The sequence below is a fragment of the Girardinichthys multiradiatus genome, chromosome 2, assembly GCF_021462225.1.
Source record: "Girardinichthys multiradiatus isolate DD_20200921_A chromosome 2, DD_fGirMul_XY1, whole genome shotgun sequence".
In the NCBI taxonomy this organism is placed as follows: domain Eukaryota; kingdom Metazoa; phylum Chordata; class Actinopteri; order Cyprinodontiformes; family Goodeidae; genus Girardinichthys; species Girardinichthys multiradiatus.
The window spans coordinates 19,021,968-19,049,546 of NC_061795.1; the positions used below are offsets into that span (position 1 = coordinate 19,021,968).

The window sequence follows — 27,579 nt, forward strand, 5'->3', positions numbered from 1 at the left end:
CATGAGTTCAGTCTCACTGTGAGGCTCAGTCCAGATGGGGACAACAACAACAGTCACAAGATAAATGGACTGGACACTGACTCACAAGCAAGCAGGACATAAAAGGCAAGAAGACACTTCTTATCAGCTTTTTACCCTCACTCATTGCAAACTAAAAACATAAAGCCTTGTTACCAAAATAGCTTGTTATATATTTGCAATGAAAGGATAAAAAAATAAAAACTCCCTATTCCATCTGAAATGATGCCTCCCTTCTTCAAGTGGTTGCCTAATCAGAAATACAGCTATGTCTCCATCTACTGGTGAGACTTAGACACTACAGAGATCTGTACCAACCACATAAGCTACAGGCTGTTCATATTGGGGCATGATTTTAATTTAGATTGTTTTTTTTTTTTAAAGGGAAGTCAGCTGCATGTATAAATAATACCTTCTGTTTTTATGTTTAATATTGCGATTCTGGGATAGACTTAGATTATAAATATCACCAGATCTATTCATAGTACTTGAACATTTCTATATTTTATTATGTTACAACCCCACCCTTCAATGTATTTCTCTAGAATCTCTAGAATATTTAATGGCAACTTGTTTCATAATTCTGGAGCCAGGACTGAAAAGGCTTGATACACTAGTGTTTGGTACAACCAACAGAAGCTGGTCAGCTGATCTAAGGGCCCATGGTGAAACGTAAGGTCAGAGAGGAAGAACCAGACCATGAACACAATAAAAACCAATCAGTTCTTTGGCACACAGGCAGCGGTGGAGAGAAGACAGAACAGGTGAGATATGTTCATGTTTGTGTGTACCGGTCAAAAGACGAGCAGCAGCATTCATAAGCTTCAGGCGCAAATGAAAGGCCTCACTGATTGCAGCATAAAGTGAATTGAAATTATATAGGCAAGTTGTTTAAAAAGCATAGATTATTATCTCCAAATCAAGTTTTGACAACACTGGTTTTAGTTTGGCAACCTGATGTAACCGTAAGAAATGTATTTCTGCTCATCTTTTTATTGAACTTGAAAGCAGCTTTTGATGCAATTACCACAGAAACTCTTCTGAGGTATGTCTCTACCCAGCTTTGCACATCAAGAGTAACATGTTTGCCCATTCGTTGCCAAATAGTTTAAGTATAATACGAATGGTTGGAGAGCACCTGTGATTATTAGCTTTCAAGTCTTGCCATGTATTTTCATTTGCATTTACATCTGGTATGGACTTGACTTGACTGACTAGGTCAATATAACACATACATGTGCTTTCCTGCTAGAAGTTAACTTTTGGTACAGGAATCTTCCAGGATTGCTATATAATACTAATAACTGTCCTGTTGATAGATTATTTCATGTGAGCTGCGGATCTCTGTAGCTCCTCCAGTAACTCGGGGTCTCTTGGCTACTTCTCTGATTAATACTCACCTTGCCTGGCCAATCAGTTTAGGTCAGCAGCCATGTCTTTCCATTTTCAGATGATGGATCGAACAGTGGTCTGCTAGATGTTCATAGCTTGGGCTGTTGTTTTCTAACCTAACCCTGCTTTAAACGCCTCCACAACTCCATCCCTGACCTGCCCTCCATGTTCCTTGGTCTTCATGTTTACCCATTGATGTTCTCCAACAAACCCTTGAGGCCTTCAAAGAACAGCTGCATTTATAGTGAGATTAAACTCCATGGTAACGGGCCTTACTTACTAACTATGTGACCTCTAAAGACAATTAATTAAAGTGGATTTTATTTATGGGTATCAGAGTAAAAGGAGCAGAATATATAAATCCAGGTTATGCTTTTACAATTTTAATCGTAAAAACATCTGAAAATCATCACTTTCCTTCCACTTTATAAATATGCCTTTCTTTGTGTTGCTGTGTCGCATAAAAATTCCAGTAAAATGCAGTGAAGTTGTGGTTATAACAAGACAAAATGTGGAGAAATTCAAGTGCTGTGAAAACTTCTACAGGATATACAAGAAATTAAGGCCATAAACACCAAGGACTAGACAAGGTCAGTGTAACAATGTGCAACCTCAATTGTAATGACGCTAGGACTTTGTGTAAAACATAAATAAAAACAGAATACAATTATTTGCAAATCTTGTTCAACTTATATGCAATTGAATACACTACAAACACATAATATTTTATGTTCAAACTGATAAACTTTGTTTTTTGGCAAATATTAAAAGAATTGAGGCTTGCAACACGTTCCAACAAAGCTGGGACAGGGGCATATTTACTACTGTGTTACATCACCTTTCCTTTTAAAAACACTCAATAAGCATTTGGGATCTGAGGAAACTAATTGTTGAAGCTTTGTAGGTGGAATTCTTTCCCATACTTGTCTGGGGTCTCTGTTGTCATATTTTGTGCTTCATAATGCACCACACGTTTTCAATGGGAGACAGGTCTGGACTGCAGGCAGGCCAGACTAGTACCCACACTCCTTTACTATGAAGCCATGCTGTTGTAACGTGTGCAGAATGTGTCTTGGCATTGTCTTGCTGAATTAAGCAGGGAAGTCCCTGAAAAAGATGTTGCTTGCAAGGCTGCATATGTTGCTCTAAAAACCTGTATGTACCTTTGAGCATTAATGCTGCCTTCACACATGTGCAACTTACCACTGCCATGGGCACTAACACACCCCATAACGTCACAGATGCCAGCTTTTGAACTTCGTGCTAAAAACAATCCGGAATGTCCTTTTGCTCTTTGGCTCGGAGGACATAAGGTCCATGATTTCTAAAAACAATTTGAAATGTGGACTGATCAGACCACAGCACACTTTTCCACTCTGCGTCAGTCCATCTCAGATGACCTCGGGCCCAGATGAGCAATTGTTTTACAAAGTTTTCACAGCGGATGACATTAATCTTTTGTTTACTTTGTTAGACACAATCTCACATGCGCACAGGGAGACACAGTGACACACACCACAGTCCCTGAGGTAAAGCTGTATACCCACAGCTCCAGATGAGTGTGAATCAGCCGGTAAAGGAGGACTGAAGGCAGAGATGTGATCGCAGTCTGCATTCATCATGACAGAGCTTCACAGCAGCAACACATCTGACACATTTGAAAAAGGTTGGTTCAATTCAGTTCATAAATCATTAGATCATGCCTACTGCTTCAGAAACTGCATTCTACCCGTCTATCACCCTGTACTAAAAATGGACGTATTACAACCTGCTAATGAATGAAAGCTTTGGCTTTTCTCCCTCGCAGTGTTTAGAGCGTTTAGACAGGGATATGTGTTTGCTAGTCTTATCTTTAATTAAGTGAAAACAGTAGCTGACAAGGATCAGTCCCTTGGGTTTCGTTGTGCACAGGGAAAAACCAAGTAATCGCTTCCTGGACACGTTGTTGACGATCACAGGCCATGGAGACAACTGCTGTAAATATGAAGTGCCCTAAGAATGACTGCGTCTACTTGAAAAATTTTAGAAAACATACTCTTAAAGACAGGGGCTAATTAGGAGAGTCAATAAATCAGACTACACTAGCATTCATCTTTACACAATTATATCATAGAAAATAAATACGTTTAATAACTGGATATAATGTATTGCGCACTGAACATTGAAGTATATGGCTTAGACTCTGTATATCATCGCAGTCACACAGATTTTCAGCCTTTCTAGGCCATTAACGGTGAACTGTTTGATGCTTGATTTAATTTTAGAATTTTAGATTTTAGTATTATCCAGAAAAATAATCCTTTGTACAAAATGGTTTAATTACCAACTTGTGGGTTTCATAGAGTCTCAGCTAAGGAAATTATAATATAAGTGGGGCAGATTACTGGTATTATTGTTTTTATAAAAATTACAGTTTCATAGCCGCTAAACCTTTCTCTTGTACCTTCCCAAAAAGTACAGGAATAAGTGGAATTTTTTCTTGCTGTATGAATCATCCTCCACCTGTTAACACGTTCAGTCAGCTGGCTGAAAAAAGGCTCCACCAGTTTTCCCTCGAACCAGAAAGACAAATTCAACCTTCTGGTAATATTTCCAGTCACAAAAAGCATGGGCAATCATGGCATGCAAACTAAAGAAGCATCACCCTTTACCTTATGTTAAAGAGCAGATAGCCGACTAATTTACCAGCTAATATCAGTTATTGGTGTTACTCAATAGACTACAGAACAGCAAAAAAACAGACAATAGTATTCTTCGCAATATGCACTTGAAAACTACTGCTAAATGATATGAAATCAGGAGGTAAGGCAAGAGGTAAATTTATTTTCCCCTTGATTTAGCTTAAAACTAATATAAACACTATCACTGGTGCAAATGTCACACTGGAAAAAAAAGCTTGGAGGGATACTGTGGTTATAACTCAATTACTGAGCCGGTGTTAACCTAATTGTATATATAAAATATACAGTTTTTCTGGGTTTTAACTTGCAGCAACATAGGTGTTTTATTGCTGTAATTTAATTTCAGTCTGGTTAACAAACTAGTAGGTTTGGATCTCAAATTGAACTGCCAGGTAAATAGCATCCCTCTACCCTCCTTTATGCCTCTGCTTAGAGAAACGGTTCATCATATTTAGGTACATGTATGTGAAGTACAGCAAGGGTATGACATTTTTAAAGACAAGCGTTGCTTGCAACACCCAGTAAATATCTATCTATCAAAACAGTAAATATCTACTTTCTCCAGAAAGGTGGTAGTTGGGGTTACTTGTGAAGAAACATTTTTCTCTCTGTATGACTTTTGTACCTGCTGCTTGCAGCACAAAGCTGCACTTGCTGTGTTTGGAGTAGAAATTTATATTTAGATTGCAAACAAATTACAACAGAAATCTAAATAGGTGTTTTTGCACAGGCCTGTCTGTCATCTGCTTTGTGAACTAGTCAATGAGAAAGGAAAGACTGCATATGCAAAGGATGTGGAAACAAATGTAGCTACTAGCATGTGCAATGTGTGTTAAATGTTGTCTGTGACTTAAGGTGTATTTGACCTTCTCTGACTGCTAGTACTCTCCTAGGTGTTATTGCTCATTGCGTAATGAATTAACAATTAACACTGATTTTACTTCTTTCAGTTGTGATACTCCAGTTTCTGAATCGATCTACAGAAATCTGCTGGGATTTTAAAAATGGCCAGTGGTACTGCTACACCCTGTTGGTGTTTTTTACCTTTACTCTTCCTGTGGGGATGCTGGGAAATGTAGTAGTAGCAGTAATCAGTTGCATTTTCCCAGGGAAAAACGTAAAACCCAGCAATGTTTTCCTGTTGAACCTGGCTTTATGTGACACAGCCTGGCTCCTTACTCTCCCTCTGACCATTTACTTCAGATTCCATAGCCCAAATCCTGATAGTACACAGACTTTCTGCAAGTTTAAAAAGATGTCCTTCAACATGAACATATATGGTAGCATCTTCTTCATTAGTCTGATTAGTTTTGACCGCTATGTAGGAACTGTCCATCCTATCAGCTCTCTGCGCTGGTGGAATGTAGGTAAAGCCAAGATCTGCTCAGTGTTGACATGGGTCGGTGTTGTTCTGAGCACAATTCCAGATCTATTTGTGACTCTTACAATGCAGCAATCAGAAAACACAATCATGTGTATGAATCACATCAACAGTCCTTTTCCTCTACTTAAAACATTTACCATCATCAGAACAACAGTATGCTTCCTGCTGCCCTTCAGTGCCATGTTAGCTTTTTACATAATGACCATTCGTGTTTTGAGAAATCGCTCAAGAGGAAGAAGGAACAAGGAACTCCAGCAAGAGGGTAGGAAGCCTCTGCAACTTATCATCGCAGCAGTCCTCGTCTCTGCAGCCTCTTTTGTGCCTTATCACATCATGGCCATCACCTTGATATTCATGCAGACCCATAGCTTGGTCAAACTCTCCAATTCCAGTTTCCTCTATGCATCTTTTGAACTCTGTGAAGCTCTCTGTAGTTTAAGCAGCTGTTTGGACCCTTTTTTGTATATTCTGGCCAGTGAGCAGTTTAAGAGGAAGATACTAACCTTAAACAGAGACCGATACAGGACACTGTGTTGCAAAGAGGGTAGGAGGGTTGGAATTATTGGTGAATGAATATTAAATGTTCAGCTTTTCTGCATATTACCCTGAAAGAAACGTGGTTGTACAGTTGTTCCATATATATTGGTGATAAATGAAGACAATTAAAGCCTTATTTTTGGAAATATCTGAAAGATATGCATTATTTAAAGAAGTATTTGCCCCTTTCAGGATTTGGTTGTTGCATTTTTGGCACAATTCAATATTTATGATCATTAAACAAATGTTGTTATCTAACAAAGATAACAAATTTCTCCCATTGTTAAATCATGAATTAACTTTGGTTGTTTTATAGAGCTGAGTTCAGTTTTACCAGTCACACCACCTGATTACTGCCAGAGTTGTTCAATTAATCAATCAATCAATTGAGTTAAGACTGATATTCTGTATGGTATTTACAAAGTTATGTGCAAACCCATTAAAAAAGGTAAAAACGCACATATTGTTAGGCAAAAATCTAACTGAATTTATTCCAAAGGCTGTTGCAGAAACATCATCATTATATCTAATGGAAATGCAAGCAATGTGCGATCATTAACCCGCCAACTCTGCTGCTCATGATACAATGTATGATTGCTAATTGAGGTTGCTAAACCTTGAGGAATTTGTTGGTCTTTTTAATTTTTCAGATACAATATATTGACAAAAGTATTAAGTCACCCCCTCAAAATCACTGCATTCGGGAGTTCCAATGACTTCCATGGGTACAGCTGTATAAAATCCAGCATCTACAGTCGGAATATAGAGCGCTTCCACAATTTGTGAAAGAATGGATCGCTCTCAGGAGCAGTAAATTCTAGTGTGATCTTATGATAGGATGCCATCTGAGCAACATGTCCAGTCGTCACATTTCCTCACAGTGTTGGTGGAATCGTAACAAAGTAGAGTTGACCGGGAATGATAGGAACTCAGCCATGTAGTGGTAGGCAACATAAAATGATAGAGCAGGGTCAGTGGATGCTAAGGCTTAGAGTGTGCTCAGGTCACAAACGTATGTGCAGAGCTACTAGCTACAGACCACCAAACTTTCTGTGACCCTCAAGAACAGTGTGTAGATAGCTTGATGGAATGGGTTTCCATGGCTCAGTAGCTGTAACCAAACCTTTTGCACCAAGTACAGTGCAAAACATCGGATGCAGGACGCTGCTAGATTTTCAAGTAGAGGAGAAATATTCACTCGAGTGATGAGTCGTGGGTAGTCTAATGGATGAGGCTGGATTTGGTGGTTGCAAGGAAAACTGCAATTGCCTGACCTCACTGTGTCAAGTGTAAAGTTTGGTGCAGATGAAGGCAGACAATGCAAATTCTTTTGGCTTTATATTGCATGTTGAAGTCTTTGCACAGAAAGCAACACACACATTGCAAACCTTGAACCCAAAAAACTCTTTATTTCCTACTAGCCCTATAAATTTAAACACAGATGCATTAACTTTTAATTTATCTCTCTTCATCATTCATGGAAAGACAATTTGTAGTTGCACATCAGATAACAGAAAAATAGATACATGTTGTGTTACTAGGCTGCAGCACTGCTTTATGGGAGTGAAATCTGCTAACACTGTGTTAAGTTACTTTTCAGCTGTACCGAATATTGAATTAACTTTAACAATGAGAGATGTGAACTAAACTACTGGCTCTGTTTGGCTGCAGTAGCTGTCTTTAATATATGCCCACATTAGAGCAACTTTTTAGGTTACAGAGTCTGCTGTAGCCTGTCTTGATTTAAAGCAACAAAATAACAACTCTGCCTCATTTCAATTCCCCAGGAGGGTTGTATCCCTCTTGGGATTCATTTCTGTCTCGATCTTGGTATGAAAACAACATCCCTATTCATCATACCACACGTTTACATCACCACAGACGAGGGTGGGGCGGGAAGGCTGGTAGCAGATACCACTGATCACCCCAGAGCTAGACTCCTTTGTTGCTAAGCACCTAGATAATAAATCAAAGGTGAAAAGATAACATTGGAGCTCCTTCCACAGGGAGACTTGCTGAGCAAATACACAGAGAGGCTACTGGGCCACGATATCTGTTCCATTAAGAGGTCTACTGGACTTCGTTTTACTTTACTCCAGGCCAAAAACGGGAATAGGTTCTGGTAAAAATGACATTCTCTTTTGGCTAGTGTTCATTTTTGCAATTCTTGCAACCTGTGCAATTTGTTTTTGAGTTTGTTACTGTGGAGGAATAAAAGGCCCAAAGCTAAATAAATACATAAAAGGTTACTTTTTAGGTTATAATGTTAATTAAATAATGCTATAATACTAATATATGTTTGTAATTATTTAAATACATCATTAATAAAACGGTATTAGGACAAGGAACAGATGATTCGATTTTGGTCGTAATGCGGAGTACCATCTGGATCCAGGATTTTTAAAAATTCTTCATCATTACCAGATCATGGTGCAACAACTTGGAATTCCCACATGATTCGTCACCCTGTCAGCAGCTCACATGAAGTGGCAGGAGTCATCCAGAATATAGCTCATCAGTATAGCAAAAAGCTCACAGTTTAGATCAGTACATGGTGTACTACCAAACAAGAGCCATAAACATTAAAATGACCAACTGCGCCACCATACATACATACATACATACACACACACACACACACACACACACACACACACACACACACACACACACACACACACACACACACACACACACACACACACACACACACACACACACACACACACACACACACACACACACACACACACACACACACACATACATACATACATACATACATACATACATACATACATACATACATACATACATACACAAACACACACACACACACACACACACACACACACACACATACATACATACATACATACATGTATACATATATATATATATATATATACAATATTAGCATATTGTGATTAACTTCATTATTTTCCATAATGTAATGATGAATATTTAACATTCATATATTTTAGATTCACTGCATACTAACTGAAATATTTCAGGTCTTTTATTGTCTTAATATGGATGATTTTGGCATACAGCTCATGAAAACCCAAAATTCCTATCTCACAAAATTAGCATATTTCATCCGACCAATAAAAGAAAAGTGTTTTTAATACAAAAAACGTCAACCTTCAAATAATCATGTACAGTTATGCACTCAATACTTGGTCGGGAATCCTTTGGCAGAAATGACTGCTTCAATGCGGCGTGGCATGGAGGCAATCAGCCTGTGGCACTGCTGAGGTCTTATGGAGGCCCAGGATGCTTCGATAGCGGCCTTTAGCTCATCCAGAGTGTTGGGTCTTGAGTCTCTCAACGTTCTCTTCACAATATCCCACAGATTCTCAATGGGGTTCAGGTCAGAAGAGTTGGCAGGCCAATTGAGCACAGTGATACCATGGTCAGTAAACCATTTACCAGTGGTTTTGGCACTGTGAGCAGGTGCCAGGTCGTGCTGAAAAATGAAATCTTCATCTCCATAAAGCTTTTCAGCAGAAGGAAGCATGAAGTGCTCCAAAATCTCCTGATAGCTAGCTGCATTGACCCTGCCCTTGATAAAACATAGTGGACCAACACCAGCAGCTGACACGGCACCCCAGACCATCACTGACTGTGGGTACTTGACACTGGACTTCTGGCATTTTGGCATTTCCTTCTCCCCAGTCTTCCTCCAGACTCTGGCACCTTGATTTCCGAATGACATGCAGAATTTGCTTTCATCCGAAAAAAGTACTTTGGACCACTGAGCAACAGTCCAGTGCTGCTTCTCTGTAGCCCAGGTCAGGCGCTTCTGCCGCTGTTTCTGGTTCAAAAGTGGCTTGACCTGGGGAATGCGGCACCTGTAGCCCATTTCCTGCACACGGCTGTGCATGGTGGCTCTGGATGTTTCTACTCCAGACTCAGTCCACTGCTTCCGCAGGTCCCCCAAGATCTGGAATTGGCCCTTCTCCACAATCTTCCTCAGGGTCCGGTCACCTCTTCTCGTTGTGCAGCGTTTTCTGCCACACCTTTTTCTTCCCACAGACTTCCCACTGAGGTGCCTTGATACAGCACTCTGGGAACAGCCTATTCGTTCAGAAATTTCTTTCTGTGTTTTACCCTCTTGCTTGAGGGTGTCAATAGTGGCCTTCTGGACAGCAGTCAGGTCGGCAGTCTTACCCATGATTGGGGTTTTGAGTGATGAACCAGGCTGGGAGTTTTAAAGGCCTCAGGAATCTTTTGCAGGTGTTTAGAGTTAACTCGTTGATTCAGATGATTAGGTTCATAGCTCGTTTAGAGACCCTTTTAATGATATGCTAATTTTGTGAGATAGGAATTTTGGGTTTTCATGAGCTGTATGCCAAAATCATCCGTATTAAGACAATAAAAGACCTGAAATATTTCAGTTAGTGTGCAATGAATCTAAAATATATGAATGTTAAATTTTCATCATGACATTATGGAAAATAATGAACTTTATCACAATATGCTAATATTTTGAGAAGGACCTGTAGAGTATATATATATATATATACATACATACACACACACACATATCTCCACATATTTTATTCTCCTGGCTTGCAGTGCTATACATAGATAAGCCATCACAGCCATGGCATCCTACTTAACATATGACAGAACCCAGATGGCTTCCTGTAGGCTACAATCAGCAAGACCCCACAGAGGGAAGTAAGAGCAGCCACAACAGGGCCAGCATACTCCAGCAAAGCAAAAAACACACACACAGGCAGACAAACACATACACACACACAGAACACTGTAGAGTATCCATTTGTTATAACAGACCAGATCAAACGAAGCAGGCTTTTCCCACAACTTTGACCTTTTCTTGCTCTGCTCACAGTATGAAATGACTCATCAAAGAAGAGATAGAGCAGACATATTAAATTTAAGCTGCTGTAATACACTGAAAGCAAGAACTGAATACAGGTAGGACAATATGTGACAAGACTTAAAAATTACCCTTCACTTTGCCTTACAGAATTTCCAAAGCCTTGGGGAAGCATTAGTGAATACATTATGCTAATGTTCAAGCCAAGGTAGCACAAGAATCGGAAATGAGAGGCAGTTTCATTTTGCACATTATGAGGATGAGATAATAATTTACTGCATAACTTATACATAATTCAAAGCTCTAATGATGAGGTGCTGCATCTCGCTGTAAGAAAGACTGTGCATGCATCTATGTACACAAACAGGCTTATTCGAAATCAGTGTCAAAAGTATCAACACAGCTATTGATGTAATTCATGACTGAAGTTCTGAAATGCCTTAACTTGCCAAAGCCAACACTTCAAGCAAGCGTATTTTTAGTTTTTTTCCGCCACTGAACTGATTGACCGAGATTTTGTCTAACAAAGTCTTACAGATCTCCAGTGAAAATTTGAGCAGCAACTATAGAAACAGTGTATTGATGCTAGATCAGATGTACAGAGCCCAAAGTCAAACAGTTGGACAGCAGACAGAATGGGGACTAGCACACGTGGCGCAGTTTTAATTGGACAAAAATCAGTATGGAGCCAGAAGATATTACTCAAGAATGTACCAGTTATACTCAACATACTCAACATTTAGAATACAATGTGTGCTATGATACAGCAAAGACCTATACAACATCCAAGGTCTTCAAAGAGATCTAATGACTCAGTCTCTACAAGAAAAAGTGTCGTGAAACAACAGGGTTTGGCTATAAATAACTATTAATAAATGCCAAAGGCAATTATTAATGCGGGTAATTTTGATCATAATTACCAAGTCAGTGCACCACCTTATTATTAATAACAAACCAGCTCTGTCTCCATCAGTTTTTGTTTTATGAAAACCTGCCTGGTGAGGTGTGGTACTATTGAACAATAGAGTCACAAACCTGTGTTCTCAAATAGCAACCCCTGCACACATATGGAATAACCACAGGCACCAACTTTTCAAATATTTCTGTTTATGTTTAAGAGCCAAGGTTTTTTTTGAGGAATTGGGAAATGAGGTAAAATTAGCTTTAAACCTAATCAAGTGTGGCATTTGTATTAGTTACTTAACCATTTTGTTTTGACTGGATAATTTTGCAACTGACAGTGGTCAATTTATTTATGAGATTGTGAACAAAAGTCCAGGCGGAGTACATGAAAGTAGTCATTTATAAAAGATTTATCATGCAATCAAAGTAAATTACAAAGAAAAAAATCCTCCCTACTTGGTATAGCTTTATATGAAGAGTCAAAACTTGGACATGATAATTACTTTCTAAATGAAAGTCAGACAGCCAGTAGAATTAGCTAATCGTAATATGTTAACTACAAGCACCAATAGAAAAACAGCAACATGTTTACCAAGAAGTTGAAATGTACCATCAATGCCCTTGTTTATTAAGGTACCAACTACAAGAGATGCTGATAAATTGTTTGGTTTATGCTACTTTCACAGGTTTTACATGTGCATCGGCCATATTGGATATGGAACTTGGGCCTGCTTGGTAACATCCAATGATCTAAGCTGGAATTCAACTTTATGGAGTATTTTTGTTATATTTGCAAACGGGAATTCAAAAAATCTGACTGCTGGAAAAAACAACAACACAACATGAGACTGTACTCCAAAAGCAATAGTTCATGAGTTTTGCTAAAGTTTTTAGTAGAGTTAAGAATATTCTTTTAGACCTGACTATCCTAAGATATTTTAGAAGCTGTCAAGTCGAGCTATTGATTAACTATCCATTAGAACAGTGTCATCTGCTAAAAGAAAATCGCACTGGTAGTAATACTTTGGAAGGGTTTGGTTGGCAGCATATTTGGTAGATCAGAAGGTGAAATAAAAACAAAAAACACCAACACAATAAACTCCAATCGACAGCATTACATAGTGGATTTTTCAACAAAAAGAGAAACCTAAGTTTTAAAACATTTAGCAAAATATCAGTATTCTTTTCAGGTGTCCTGCAGGCTACATCCTGTTTTGAAAATATTTTAGGCAACACATCACATGTTGAATAATCACATTCCAACATATTCCAGATCCATACACTGGTTAACACTTTGTAAAACATCTTAATACAGATAATTTCAGCATGGAGCATCTCTATACTGTGACCCAGTTACATAGACTTGTTTTTTGTAAGACAGTAGTTCTTGAGTCTAAAAATAGCTGCAATGCACTGTTTTGTTTTCTGTCATTCAAGAAAGGCTCAGTGTAAAATCATTAAAAACTTGGATTCAGCTGATTCAGGACTGCAATAAAACAAACTGCACAAATAAAACAAGATTCTAATGAAACCACTGAGTACGAAACCTTAAGAAAAATGACTCATGACAGGCAGAGGTCCTCTTCTTCACCAGAAGTCACTGGCTAGCACCCACTCAATAAAAAGCACAAATTGCCTTGAGTGGATGTACAGAAGAAGTTGTCCCTTGAATCTCAAATGTCCTCTTCTTAAATCACAGAATCTGTCACAAGTTATTTATGGTCAACATTAGATTTTCCTCTAAGAGACCCAGATTTAAAACATGGCAAAAACAACACATGACCAGTAAATATAAGCATGAAGCAAACGGATTGAAAGTTGTGTTTATTATTCATAGCAAAAGGTTTTCCAGACAATCATAACTAATCACTGATTAAAAGTTTGCTTCACTATTAAAAAGCAATGATCATTTAAACAGTCTCATTAAATAAATTGGATCATGGGTTCCGATGTGGCATGTTTGTCAGAAAATTTACCTTTTGAATATAACATCCTTTAAGCAAGTATTAAACATACTTTTCATCAAACCCACATTTCGGCATTAATGTTTTTGGAGTGTTCAGATGTAATACTCTAATCTTAGATGTTGTATTTTTATTAGCTGTAAGAGAAAAATAGCCATAATTAACAGAAATAAAGTCTTTGTGTAATTAATGTAATGTGCTTCACTTTTTGAATTCAGTTACTAAAATTAACTTTTTAATAATATTGTAATTTATTGAATGAGTCTGTAGATTTAAATGCAAATACATTTATAATAGCCTAGTTATACCAGCATGCATTCAGGTTAATGTTAAAACCTGTTCCTTTCTAGTTGTTCACTCTGGATTACGCTTTAACTGTAGTGACATGTACATATAATATGCATGGACTCAAATAACTGGTCTTTTAATTAATAATTTGTAAGATTCTTTTTCAGGTTTGACTGATGATGCAACAAACAACTTTGTATCAACAGCAAGAAGAATTGATTGGAAAAGTATGAATTTATCAAGCATTTTCTTTCATCATCTGCACAGGATAAATTCAGGCTCAAATACATACACTCTAATATTTGGTTAAATGTCTCCATAGTTGCATCTCAACCACACATGTTTTTTGGCCTTCTGCCTGGAGACTTGACAAGTCTCAATAGCAGATTTTATTAATGTTATATTTAATTTGATTGATGTCCCAGCATGAACCAAGCTTGTATGCACAGTTTATCATTTTTCAATACAGTTGTGGTTAAGGTTTTTAAAAGGGCATCCTTCCAACAGCTGGACAGTTGAAACTTTGACCAAATTGGGTGTTACAGGACAGTAATCCCAACACACACAGCAAAATTGGTTTTACTGATGAATCAGAAACTTACATTGCTGGAATGGCAGAGATCTCAATGTCACTGAAAATTTGAGAAATGTACTTAAACATTGGGATACGTACAGGCAAAACAACCGATTTACATGAGCTCTACCAATTCTGATAAGAGGAGAGGTCAAATATTCAGCCAGAATTATGTGAAAAGCTTATTTCAAAAGTTTCTGATTTTTATGCAACTTGCAAAGGGAAAATACCCTGTATTAAGAATCTTAAATTAGGCATAATGAACTCACCTCCTTTTGATGTAAACCATTGGATTTGCTGTCTTTATCAGTGTGATCACTACTATTGAAGGCAACATTTTCATCTTGGCACCTAAACAGCGCTATTATGTTTACATCAGTCAAAGTCTGCCTCTGTCGGTGTGTCATCTGAACGGAGCATCCAGTGAATGCTCCAGCTGATGCACACTTTGAGATGGTGTGGAAACCACATCTGGCTGGGAAACCCCCAGATGACACATGGTGCGTGGCCACAGCTGCAGCCAAGATGCATGGTCTTGTGAAAAAATTAACCAAAAAGTAGGTATGTCTAGATAAAACTTTGCTTAGGAACATTTAAAATATCTGAAGTCTTGCGCTTTAAAACCAATATGTAATAAAATGGGGAGTGGTTAGAGACTTTTAAACATTAGTAATACAATATAAAAGATTTTGCAGAAAGACTGACTGTTGATTGCAGCATTCATTGCCCACCTAGGTTTGTGATTACATAACTGATTTGTTAAAATGTTGCACAGGACATCTCTTGTCCCTCCAACTCTCCACATCAGCCTCTCAGTGTGAATCTCACTTCACGCATCTTCTCTAAATTCTCACAGGGGAACACATTCACACACTCTACAAAATATGTCAGCTCTAATAAAATGTACAAAGACACCTACACATGAAAGCACAAATTGTCTGACACCAGAAAGGGTAACAAAATTTTTTTGAAAGCAATGTCTTTTATTCCTGCTGCGTGTTGAAATATTACAGGAAGTATTATTATACCACTGATGGTGCTCTATTATGGTCAGCAAAGACTGAAAATCCTCCTCACCATTAACACTCCTTACGGTTGAATTAATGCCATTAGTGGATCATCGAAAGCAACCATTTGGCTTATAATATCACTGTTTAAGTGACATGAGAGAGTAACCATGTGAAGAAGTTCAATGTGAGATGAATTGCTGTTCAGTTTGAAGAAGTGAAGTGCTGCAGAGATTTGAGTCATGGCCTATTTGAGAAGAGAAATAAATTAAGAGATTCATGCTGGAAACAAACGAACTGTGGCGCTGAAAGTGGGGATGAGAGCAATGATAAGTGGCTGACAACAGAGAGGAAACCTGTCGTGGAGGTGTGAGAGGTGACGGGAGAGAGCAGCATGAGAGCTGAATAAAAATATTTAGCACATAAGAGTGACAGCAATGGAGCTTGAGAGGCTTTAAAATTGTTATAACCAGAAAACCTTAAGGTTTATTTCAAATTCAAACTGTCTCCAGCATCTTATGTCAGCAATTAGGATGATTAGCATGTTTATCATTAGTAACTTTAAACATAAATTTCTGTGTGTAGTACCAAAGAATATACACATGTGGACAAAACTGTTGGTACCCCTCGGTTGAGGAAAGAAAAACCCACAATGGTCACAGAAATAACTTGAATCTGACAAAGGTAATAATGAATAAAAATTCTGTGAAAATGAACAAATGAAAGTCAGACATTGCTTTTCAAACATGCTTCAACAGAATTATTTTTAAAAAAAAAACTCGTGAAACAGGCCTGGACAAAAATGATGGTACCCCTGAAAATATTGTGAACAAAGGGACGTATTAAATAAAGGTGTGTCCATTAATTAGCATCACAGGTGTCTACATTCTTGTAATCAGTCAATGGGCCTATATATAGGGCTACAGGTAGTCACTGTACTGTTTGGTGACATGGTGTCTACCACACTCAACATGGACCAGAGGAAGCGAAGGAAAGAGTTGTCTCAGGAGATTATAAAGAAAATTATAAGCATGTTAAAGGTAAAGGTTATAAGACTATCTCCAAGCAGCTTCATGTTCCTGTGACAACAGTTGCACATATTATTCAGAAATTTAAGATCCATGGGACTGTAGCCAACCTCCGTGGACGTGGCCGCAAGAGGAAAATTGATGACAAAAAACAGACGGATATTACAAACGGTAACAAAAGAGCCCAGAAAAACTTCTAAAGAGATAGGTGAACTTCAAGCTCAAAGAACATCAGTGTCAGATCGCACCACCAACGTTTAGAGGCAAAGTGGACTTAATGGGAGACGACCAAGGAGAACGCCATTGTTGAAAACAAATCATAAAAAAGTCAGACTGGAATTTGCCAAACTACATGTTGACAAGCCACAAGGCTTTTGGGAGAATGTCCTATGGACAGATGAGACAAAAATTTAACTTTTTGGCAAAGCACATGAGCTCTATGTTTGCAGAAAAATGAAGCATATAAGGAAAGAACACTGTCCCTACTGTGAAACATGGAGGAGGCTCTGTTATGTTCTGGGGCTGCTTTGCTGCATCTGTCACAGGGTATCTTGAATCTGCAGGGTATAATGAAATCTCAAGACTATCAAGGGATTCTAGAGAGAAATGTGCTGCCCTGTGTCAGAAAGCTTGGTCTCAGTCGCGGGTTATGGGTCTTACAACAGGATAATGACCCAAAACACACAGCTAACAACACCCAAGAATGACTAAGAGGAAAACATTGAACTATTCTGAAGTGGCCTTCTATGAACCCTGACCTAAATCGTATTTAGCATCTTTGGAAGCAGCTGAAACATGCTGTCTTGAAAAAGCACCCTTCAAACCTGAGACAACTGGAGCAGTTTGCTCATGAGGAGTGGGCCAAAATACCTGCTGAGAGGTGCAGAAGACTCATTGACAGTTATATGAATCATTTGATTGCAGTGATTGCCTCAAAAGGTTGTGCAACAAAATATTAAGGGTACTATCATTTTTGTCCAGGCCTGTTTCGTGCGTTTATTTTTTTAAATAATTCTGTTGAAGCATGTTTGAAAAGCAATGTCTGACTTTCATTTGTTCATTTTGATAGAATTTTTATTCATTATTACCTTTGTCAGATTCAAGTTATTTTTGTGACCATTGTGGGTTTTTCTTTCATTAACTGAGGGGTACCAACAATTTTGTCCACCTGTGTAGCCCTTTACTTTAACTCTGAGATTTCCAATTGGCTGTTGTCATTTCAAAATCCAAGAGTTCTAGTACAGTCAGTGAATGAACGATCAAAGGAATAAAACAGAGGAACCTTGCTGTACTCTATTCAGCCTTCCAGCATATCTGTTAAAGTTGGGGCTGGATCAATATGTTGGCATTCTGTCGAATTTGCAAATCTGACAAAATGGCCCCAAAGTGGGCACGAATGGACTTCCTGTTGCAGACAGCACCTTTTCATAATCAAAAACGTTGAGTATGAAAAAAATAAACCGCAAAAGTACCAAATGTGCAGCATCCGAACTGTATGAGCAGCTGATATGTCTTTGTAGCTTTGATATGTCTAAATAGCTTCATACGCATTTTTTTCTGACTTTCTTTTTCTTTATCAACACTGAAACTTCCTAACTATGAGATTTCTTCCCTCAGTAAAAGAGTTGACACTGAAGAGCATAATAAATAGCACATCATGGTTGTTCTTATGTTATTGTACATTCATCAATTGGAAACCATTGCATTTTTGAGAGTTTGATCAGCTGGTCATCAGTCAGGGCAGGTCAAGATGAAAATCACTAAATTTTAGTCACCAGGTAATTTCTTAATGCATCCTTATTAATATGTTCATCACAAACATAAATTTGCAAACTGTTTAATTCAAAAACATGGCTTAGTGTTGTAAATATGAATCTGAGATTATTTAATATTTAATATTAATATTTTAATATTAATATTTTAATATTTTATAATATTCTCAGATTCATATTTACAACATAGTGGCGTCCCTGGGTGGGCATTATCATGAACAGCTTGCACTGTACATAAATGTGAATGAATAAAACCACAACTGCACATTATTGAGGTACCAAGTGATTAGCTTAAAACCAGCTGTCACTGGTCACAATAGGACTCAAAACATCAGAGTTCTAACATCAGATGTCACTGATTATATTTAAGAGAACATTATAACTCGTGACACTCCAGGAGTTCACAAATGTAGACTTTCGTCAAAATTAATAACTCCAATGTCTCCGTGCTAATAACAATCAACGCTTGCTACATAAGCAAAATTTTAGATGTGTTGACTCAGTCTGGTTTCTTCTGTGTAAGCAATAACTTGAGACTTGGTTTAACTTCAGTTAACCTCAATGTCCAGACAGTTGCTGCACATCTGTATCCAGAGGCTGTGTTTTGTGTAAGACCACAATTTGAAACTAAATTAACTTTGCAGTTAGTTTAGTATCTGACCTAATTTGATGCATGTATCCATTCAGGAACTTGACTCTTCAAAGAGAGAATGCTGCAAAGCTTGAGTTTGTTTTATGGTTTGAAAGAACAGGACTTTTGCCAGATTAAATCCCAAATTTAAACTAATCACCCTGCCATAAAGGGGGGTGAATCAAAAGTAAAATTGCAATTATTACACTTAGGAGGTGTAGCAATTTTCTTTTCCCTTTGCATTTTAAACAAAATTCCCTTAAAGGTTAAGAGTAGTGTCTAATCACTAGTTCTCTCAAAGAAAGGAAAAAAAAAAATTACTCTAAAATCAAAAATATCCTTAGAGAAAGGAGTAGCATTATAACAGCATAGTGTTGTCATAAGTTACAGGTTGAATGATCAATTGGTGCACCCATTTTACAATCAAATGTTTCCAATATATGTATAGTCAGATATGCATATATAGCTGGACATACATTGGTTAGATGTTGTTGCTTTTAGCAACATTCTCATAACTTTGTTGTTGTTTTGTAGTGTCTGCCAGAATGATGGAATCACACTCCATTATGAATTCAGCAGACGTGGAGATGCAGAAGGTGGTGGTTGCTGATCTCATCCGTTTGTCTCCAGATGAGCGGGATGCTTTAAATCAGTTTGACCTTGCTGCATGTGATAAACAGATTCAAGAATTACTTGACCTAATTGAAAATCCAACTAGAGAGGCTCTGATTTCAGATGTTGTTGGTAGGCTTACCTTGTTGTATCAGCAAAAATCCCAACTGGAAGCTAAAATATATTCTCAGTTACAGGCTGACCATCAGATGACTCTTCAAAGAGAGAATGCTGCAAAGCTTGGGCTCTCAAAAGCTGAGGAGAGGATGGAGAAAGCTGAAGCAAAGTTAGTGGACCTGAAGGCAGATGAGCTCAAGGAAGCTTCATCCCAAAAGGGGGGACAGACCCCCACCTCTCAGGTAACCAATTTGCATTTTCACTGACAGCAGCTGCAGCAGCCACAGCAGGGGGCAGACTCAGACAGCAGGCATCCAGCACCTAGGTCAGAGTCTCCCCCTCCTACATTTAGCCAAAGTGTCCAACTTACTTCCACAGACCTTAACAGAAGTGTTGGAAGTCAGATGGTCTCCAGTGGTTTCCTGCCAAATTCCATGGCAGTGAACAACCACCAAGATGACCAAGTGGCGGACTCAGCGTGCAAAAGTGGCCCAATTCGGTGGGAGGAGCACCCTTCCAGCCTGATCGGCACCCCTCTCCTTTCTGACTGTGTCGACCCCTAGGGACCAGGAGAGAAGCACATGGTTCTCAGGTGACTCAATCCAACCTGACCCAGCACCACTTGCACGAGTCCATTCATTACAAAGCTCTCATTTAAATCATGAGAAAACTTGTTTCCTTCCCCAGAGGTTTTGTCATGATCTTCCACCATTTCATGAACTTAACCAACGTGATTTCTCAGATGGACGTGGTCCACCTTGGGAGCATGGTGTCCGTTTCAAACAGCTTGAATCCCTTGCTAAGGACATAGAAGTTTTTGATTCAGGTAGCCAGGAGTCAAATATTGATGCTTACCTGTGTGAAGTTGAACATTGTCTTCTTGACTTGCGTTTTCCTTCTGATCGTGAGAAGCTGAGGCTTATTTGGAAAACAACAGCTAAGAGTGTTCATGTGTTCATAAAAACTCTTCCTCCAGAAATTAGTGACAGCTATTCAGCTCTCTGCCAGGCTCTTAGAGAGGAGTACTATGTTTACAGAGATGAAGCCGCTGCCACTATTAATGCTTTGACAGTTTTGCAAAAACAGTTCGAACCTCCCAGAGAATATTTCCACCGTTTGAAGACAGCTTATTTTCAGGGATGTTATGCTCCAGGTCTTGAAGAAGACCACACGTTTAAGTCGTTGTTTCTTCACAACCTCCACGTTAGCGTGCAGTATGAAGTGACTATGCATTGTATAACAGAGAATCTCTCCATGCAGGAGACTCGTAGATATGCTCAGCTTGTGTGGGAAACACGTGTCAGTTCAGACAGAGCAGGAAAAGGCAAAGTTAGAGTGTTAAACATTCAAACTCAGAACAGGCCTAAGAAGAGGCGCAAAGTAAGTCCCCAAGTGATGCAACCGAACCAGGGGGGTGGTAACTGGCGTCAGCCAAAAGACAAGCCACCAGTTAAAAGACAAACACCTTTTCACAGTGCAACATCGAACTGTAAGGTTGGTGGTAAAGAATGGAGCCACTCCAAAGATGTCATCACAGAGGAGTTTGAGATGATCTGCAGGTGTGTTATAACTGAGGTAACAGCGTTCCTAAAAGACTTGGCAAGCCGTTGCAGGCCAGAATCAACCATGTAAATCTATCATACAAGGTATGAAGATGGTAAATAATTTCCAACACCCTATACTCTGTTTTAATCTTTTTCTTTCTTATGGTTTGAACTTCAGAAAGTAAGGATTAAAAGCAGTATTATTATGGTGTGAAAATTATTACATGACTTTTATTTTTGTTTTGTTTTTTTTCTTTAAAACATTTTATTAGTGTTAGTCTCTGCCCAAGCCTGCCTCACTCCTGTCCAAACACTAACCTCTGAACCAAAATGAACTGTTGAACTCTGCCTTGCTACAGGAACCCAGTGACTGTTTTCACATGGCTGAGGACGGATTGTTAGCCCCAAAGACTGGATCTCATCCCATTCTTCGGAACTAAAAGGGGGGATATTGGGACCATACAGCCATGGGTTTCAACACTAAAACTCCGGTACATACTTTCCTGGAACTTTTCAAAATAAAGTGCATTAACCTTCTTCCAGCAAAGCCAGGAAAGGGGGTAACTGCGGACTTCCTGTGGCGCCAATACCCAAATAAAAGCCCCACCTTTCCACAAGTCTTTCTCTTCCATACGGCCTTCCAGAGGGACCGGTCAGGAGGGAAACACAGCGCGCTGAATGTCTTTTGCTGGCAAAAAGACATAAATTAAACTGGATCCAAGGAAGCCATACGATCATATGCAAAGTTAAGTAGAATGAAATACTGTCTGTGTATCCGGTATTTTCATTCATGAACGGGGAAATTAAGGTGTAAGAGTTGCTTACATTTTCTCTTCGAGGCCCCACAGAAGCAAACGGTGTTCGAGAGAAGCCGGTGGAGAAGCTGTTTCGACAAGCCGAGTCTGGAGGAAAGACTACGGCCGCAACCGTGTTTACGGTAACGAACAGCTGGTCACCTTCTGATCGGGAGAAACTGAGGAAGTTAACGGGAAGCTAACCTTTGTTCACAGAACGAACGCACCTTCTGATCGGAAGAAACTGAAGAAGTTAGCGGGAAGCTAATTCTTTGTTCACGACGGATATCTTCTTCAAACTTCGCCCTTGGACAACATTCCCTCAACAGGTTCAGAGGTTGGGTTTTGGGCAGATTAACAGATCAACAGATTGGTTTAGGATGAAATGACCTAAACGTTTTCATGTTACGAAGGTTGTTTTGTGGAACTCGGCTATCTTGGTGCTAGCATGCTACCTGTAGCAACCAGGCCGGTTCGTGTTCTTTGTATGTTTTAAAGCTAAGATAAACTTTATTTAAAGGGTGGTTTTAACCAGAACATTGCTCATAACGCGCCGTCAGCGCTTATGCATTTTAACCCTGGTATTTTAAAGGTATGTGTTGATTCTGGCGCTAAGCTATCTCTAGCTTAGCACTTTAGCTAGCTTCTTTGTTAGCCCAACGGCCAGCCGGTAAGAACACGTGTGCTAGCATTAAGGCTAGTCAACAGAAAGGTTGTTAGTTTTCAAGCTAGTGAATAATAGTCCCTGAACATCATTTGCTAGAGTTGATAACTAAGTAAACACCATTAAGTCCCATTTCTCCAGAAAGATTTGGCTCTTTTCCAAAATACTCAATAATATTTCTTCAAATATTATTTTAATAAATAAAGGCAGTTAATTAGACACCGTTGAGAATTAGTCATCCAGGAGGTTAGTTTTATTCAGCAGATCATTATTTAAAACATTATTTTATTAAAATAATATTTAATCTGATCTTGCATTGTGAAGGGTTGTCTAAAGGTTGCTGATTATTGTCTAAGTTGGTTCCAAAACTAACTTAACTTCACTTCCAGATTCTTCAAGATAATCCTTGGTTCTCAAACATAAACATTGCAAGGTAATGTTGCATCACTGTTTTTGGTCATGATTTCTAATCATCTTTAATCAACTTGATTATATTGTACATAGTCCATTAGTCTTCATTATTCTTTAATTCTGCTTGGTAGTTTAGTTGGATTGTTTTAGCATAGTAAAGAGTTTGTTGATTGAAATATGTTTGACTTTGAATTGACTTATTTTTGTTAATAAATTCTTGTATTTTAAGAAATTGTGTGAATTCATTCCATATGTGTGCAGAGTTTATGCTGTTCAATAATGCCAGAGCTCGTCTCACACCTTTCTATTCTGTCCCAATACCATCGCCTTAATGGACAATCCTTAGCAGACCGGAATATTATTTGGTAAAATATTAAAATATTAATATTAAAATATTAATATTAAATATTAAATAATATTCTCAGATTCATTGTGTTGAAACCCATGGCTGTATGGTCCCAACATTAGTGAGAAAAATCTTTCAGACTACGTTTTATTTTTCAAGCAAGGCAAACTTGGAGTTCAAAATCTAAATTTAAAGCAAAATCATCATAGGCACAAAAAAAAGTGGAACCTGACTACAGTCTGGTTTCATGTAATAAGGACATTTAATGTATTTGTGAAAAATATGTATAAACCCTTTCGGACTATTTAAGCAGCTCCAAAATGGCATTTAGAGAAATCAAGAATGCTTACTCTGGCAAAAAATGGCATCTCAATACAATGACGAATGTAAAAGGTTTGTCCCCAATTGTATATTCTAAATACTTTCTTGCTCTTAAAGGTCTGCTTAACATGCTTGTTCAATTTAGCTTGGAGGTCATTTCATGAATGATAGTGCCATTTATATAACATATTTTCATTTACTAAATATTGATAAGTCACTACCATATGCTGATGACACAGTTCTTCTGTTCTCAATCTGATTCAGATCAAGTAAAGACAACACTAACCTCAAATGCTAAACATGAGGCTTCAAAATGGTAACTGAAGACTATACAATGGATGAAATAACTCCTTTGTACTTCCAGGACACACAATACTGCTGTTTTATCAATGCCTGCATTGTTTTGGGGTCAGTTGACTAGCTAAAGCCAAATTTCTGGTGCAGAACAAAGCAACTTTTTGCTAAGGGAAGACAGACAAATTCTGCAAATGAAGGTGGGGTGGTTGATGGTGTTTAAGAGACGTCAACTGTTGTCTTACAGGAGTGAGACTCATGTGTTAAAAAAAACTGTTCTGGATTACAAGTCTATCATAATCTTAATGAAATTCTCAGTTTGTTTTCATTAAATCAATCATTCTCGGTTAAGGTATTAAGTTACTCTGTTAAAAAGGTAGATTTGGCGAAAGGCCATTTTTAATTGGAAATGTCTTCACAATATCGAGTGCAAAAATCACAATAGCAAAGGACAGCGTCTGTATGCAGTTATAGTTCAGGTCCCATGTATACAAACTCTGCATGCTAATAAGAATTGGGCAGTATGAGTGAAGTTCCCCAGCCCTTCATTCCCCCTCCTGATATAGTAGGTGACTAAGGTGCTAAAGCCTCGGGATGAAAAAGTAGAGAAGAGTGAGGGAGATGTGGTTTAACTGCAACAGATTAATTACTTTTTAATACTCAGGAATGATATTGAAAGTTTTTCCAATATTGTCCAGCATACATGTGCTCACCATTTAACTTAATGCTTTCTCAAAACACCTTTGAATTTAAAATCCTCTCTGGGAGGTGGCTATAAGATTACCACTTCTGACTTGGTATTACATTGCCTGTCCAAAAAAGTGCAAAGACCTGGATTTAACAAAGCAAATAGAAAAGAACCTCCCATTGGAAAATTACTGCAATTGATGTTTTTCAGCTGGCAAAAAGTTATTGAAATTAGTTATCGAAATAGATTTATGAAATATAAAACAACCATGTCCAAAAGACGCATTCTGTGGTTGTGAAAAAGATATTATTCACTTTCAGAAAGGTCAGATTATGGGCATGCATTAAGCAAAAAATAAGCAAAAACAAAAACATTTAAGGACATTGCTGAAACTACTAAAGGTAGACTATGAACTGTCCACTACCCTCCCTTCTTGTAAAAGCAGGGAGGATAGTGACAGACCATCATACACATGGAAGAAATGTGGTCAAACAAAACTTGAATGATCATGATCACTACCATTTAGATGTCAGATTTGGTTTTGAATACAGCAAGAGCATTGCAACACTTTAATATTCTATCAGTGCTGCTGTTCTTTTGTTTATTTGGATGCACTCTGATGCCTAAAAAATAACAATCCGTCTTTACTGTCAGCTTTGAAGCACACACCTGAAGGATTTAGGGGAAGACTGACTAGCATTTGCAAATGTTCAAAATGTCATCCTCCTTTACAAATATGCAGATCCATCTGAAGAGAAGTAACCCCAGATCAGCGTCCTACAACAAATAAGTTTTACTAAGGCCATTGTGCTTTATACGCCAAGAGGAGTGTAAAGTATACATTTTGGAATCATTGCCCCAAAGCTCCCGTTTGATTTTATTAGATTGCACATTTTCCCACAGGTTTCAGATGATTTATCAAGGCCATTTCCTGGAACCCTACTCCTTAATCCAGGCATATGAAGAATAATGGAGGGTGGTTTTAACACTCAGTAGTTGGCAGAAATTCTTGCAGGTCTTCAGGGTTTGCTGTTGGCCTCTTTGTCCAGTTTCCATCTTGTCTTTTTGTCAATTATGGAGAAACATCCAGCTTTAGTACCGGTACTGTCATTTTCTTCTGACTGATACCTTTGCAAATAAAGCCTCTTGAGCTTTCATAATCTTTCTGCAAACCATAGCCTTAGCTGAAGGACAAAAAATTAGCCAAGTAGGAAAAAAATCCACTGGAACAGTAAGTGTGTCTCAAGGAGACTAAATGTCAACGTTGCATCAAGTATTTTTCCTAATGTGTGCACATTTTTCCAACTTGGTTATTGCCCCTCTTTTGCATGTCTGTATGCCTTTTAGTTGATTCGTATTAAAATAAATGTCAATTAAAGGTTAAAAAAGTTTTGATATGATTTGTCAGTCTCATTTTCTTTACATTTCAGAAACCATCTACATTATGATAAAGTCTGACTGATAGTGAAATGACATGAGATCACTGCATTATTTCTTTCCACTGTTTACTTAAAAATTATCCATCACACATTTTAAGTAGCTCAAAGTGCTCTATAGTTTTTCCACTAACGTCATAAAGGGCGTATCAAACTTTGCCTTTAAACATCATGGTACAAGTTGGTAAACATATCCTAAACAGATTTTTAATGTTAAAATCACAATAACAATTTCACCACTTTATCTCTACATAAAAAAGTACAACTGAGCCCGAACTTATTTGTACCCCAGGCAGAATTAGGTCTAAAATAATCTTGACTTGGAAATCATCTGCTGGGGAAGCAGCATCAGAGCCAGGGACTTAAAAAAGCTCAACAAGCTGATAAAAAAGGCTGGCTCTGTTCTGGGGACTCCTCTGGAACCTCTGGAGATCATTGTGGAAAGACGGATTCTTCATAAAATGAAGAACATTATGGTGAACCCTGAGCATCCTCTTCATGAGACTGTCGTACAACAACAGAGTGTCTTCAGTCAGAGGCTTCTTCAGATCTGCTGTAAGACGGAGCGCTACAGGAGATCCTGCCCACAGCCATCAGCATCTACAACGTCTCTTTGAAGAAACCTTCATAATATGAGCTATAATAACATTTAATTTCCCTTTGGGATTAATAAAGTATTTTTGAATTGAATTGAATTGAATACTGAAAATCAAGCATTTTCAAGTAATATTAATATTTTGGAGCACCCCAGGCAGAGTCCAGACTTCTTCCTAAAGATAAGGATGATGGTAAAGGGGCCTTCCATCCTCTAGAAAAACATCAAAATACCAGCTGAAATACCAGTACAAATACATTTCTGTTTTTGAAACTAATGCTTGTTTAAATTGTGGAATTTCCTTTCGAGAGATGCCCACCTCACTTTCTATCAGAAACAAACATCTTGGTTAAATGAAAACTTAAATCCAAATCTGCCAGGAGTATTAATAACTTTGGGCTCAAATGCAGCTCTTATAGAAATGCCTTAACAGAGCATTTAGTCCAAAGTAAATTTATAGTCACATTTTAATACGATTGTCAAATACGGTGTCAACTTGTGTCAAGCCCAACTGACACTTAATGAACAAGTTTACATATTTAGAATGGAAGTACACTTATTCTTGAATTGTTTTACCAAACAGAAAAAATTACTTCTTGTTTTAAAGGTAAACTGCAACAGCACTCAAAAAGAGAAATCAGCTGTCGGGACGTGAGGAAATCACAAATATAGCATGTTCTTTACAACAATGTGTGGGTTGTGGAGAACCAAATTGGTTCTTTTATAGAA

General features: G+C 38.1%; 1 protein-coding gene across 4 annotated transcripts in view; it reads right to left on the minus strand.

Moving 5' to 3' along the window:
* tmem117 (transmembrane protein 117) overlaps positions 1 to 27,579 on the minus strand; it is an 81,871-nt gene that overhangs the window by 50,191 nt on the left and 4,101 nt on the right. The window lies entirely within an intron of this gene.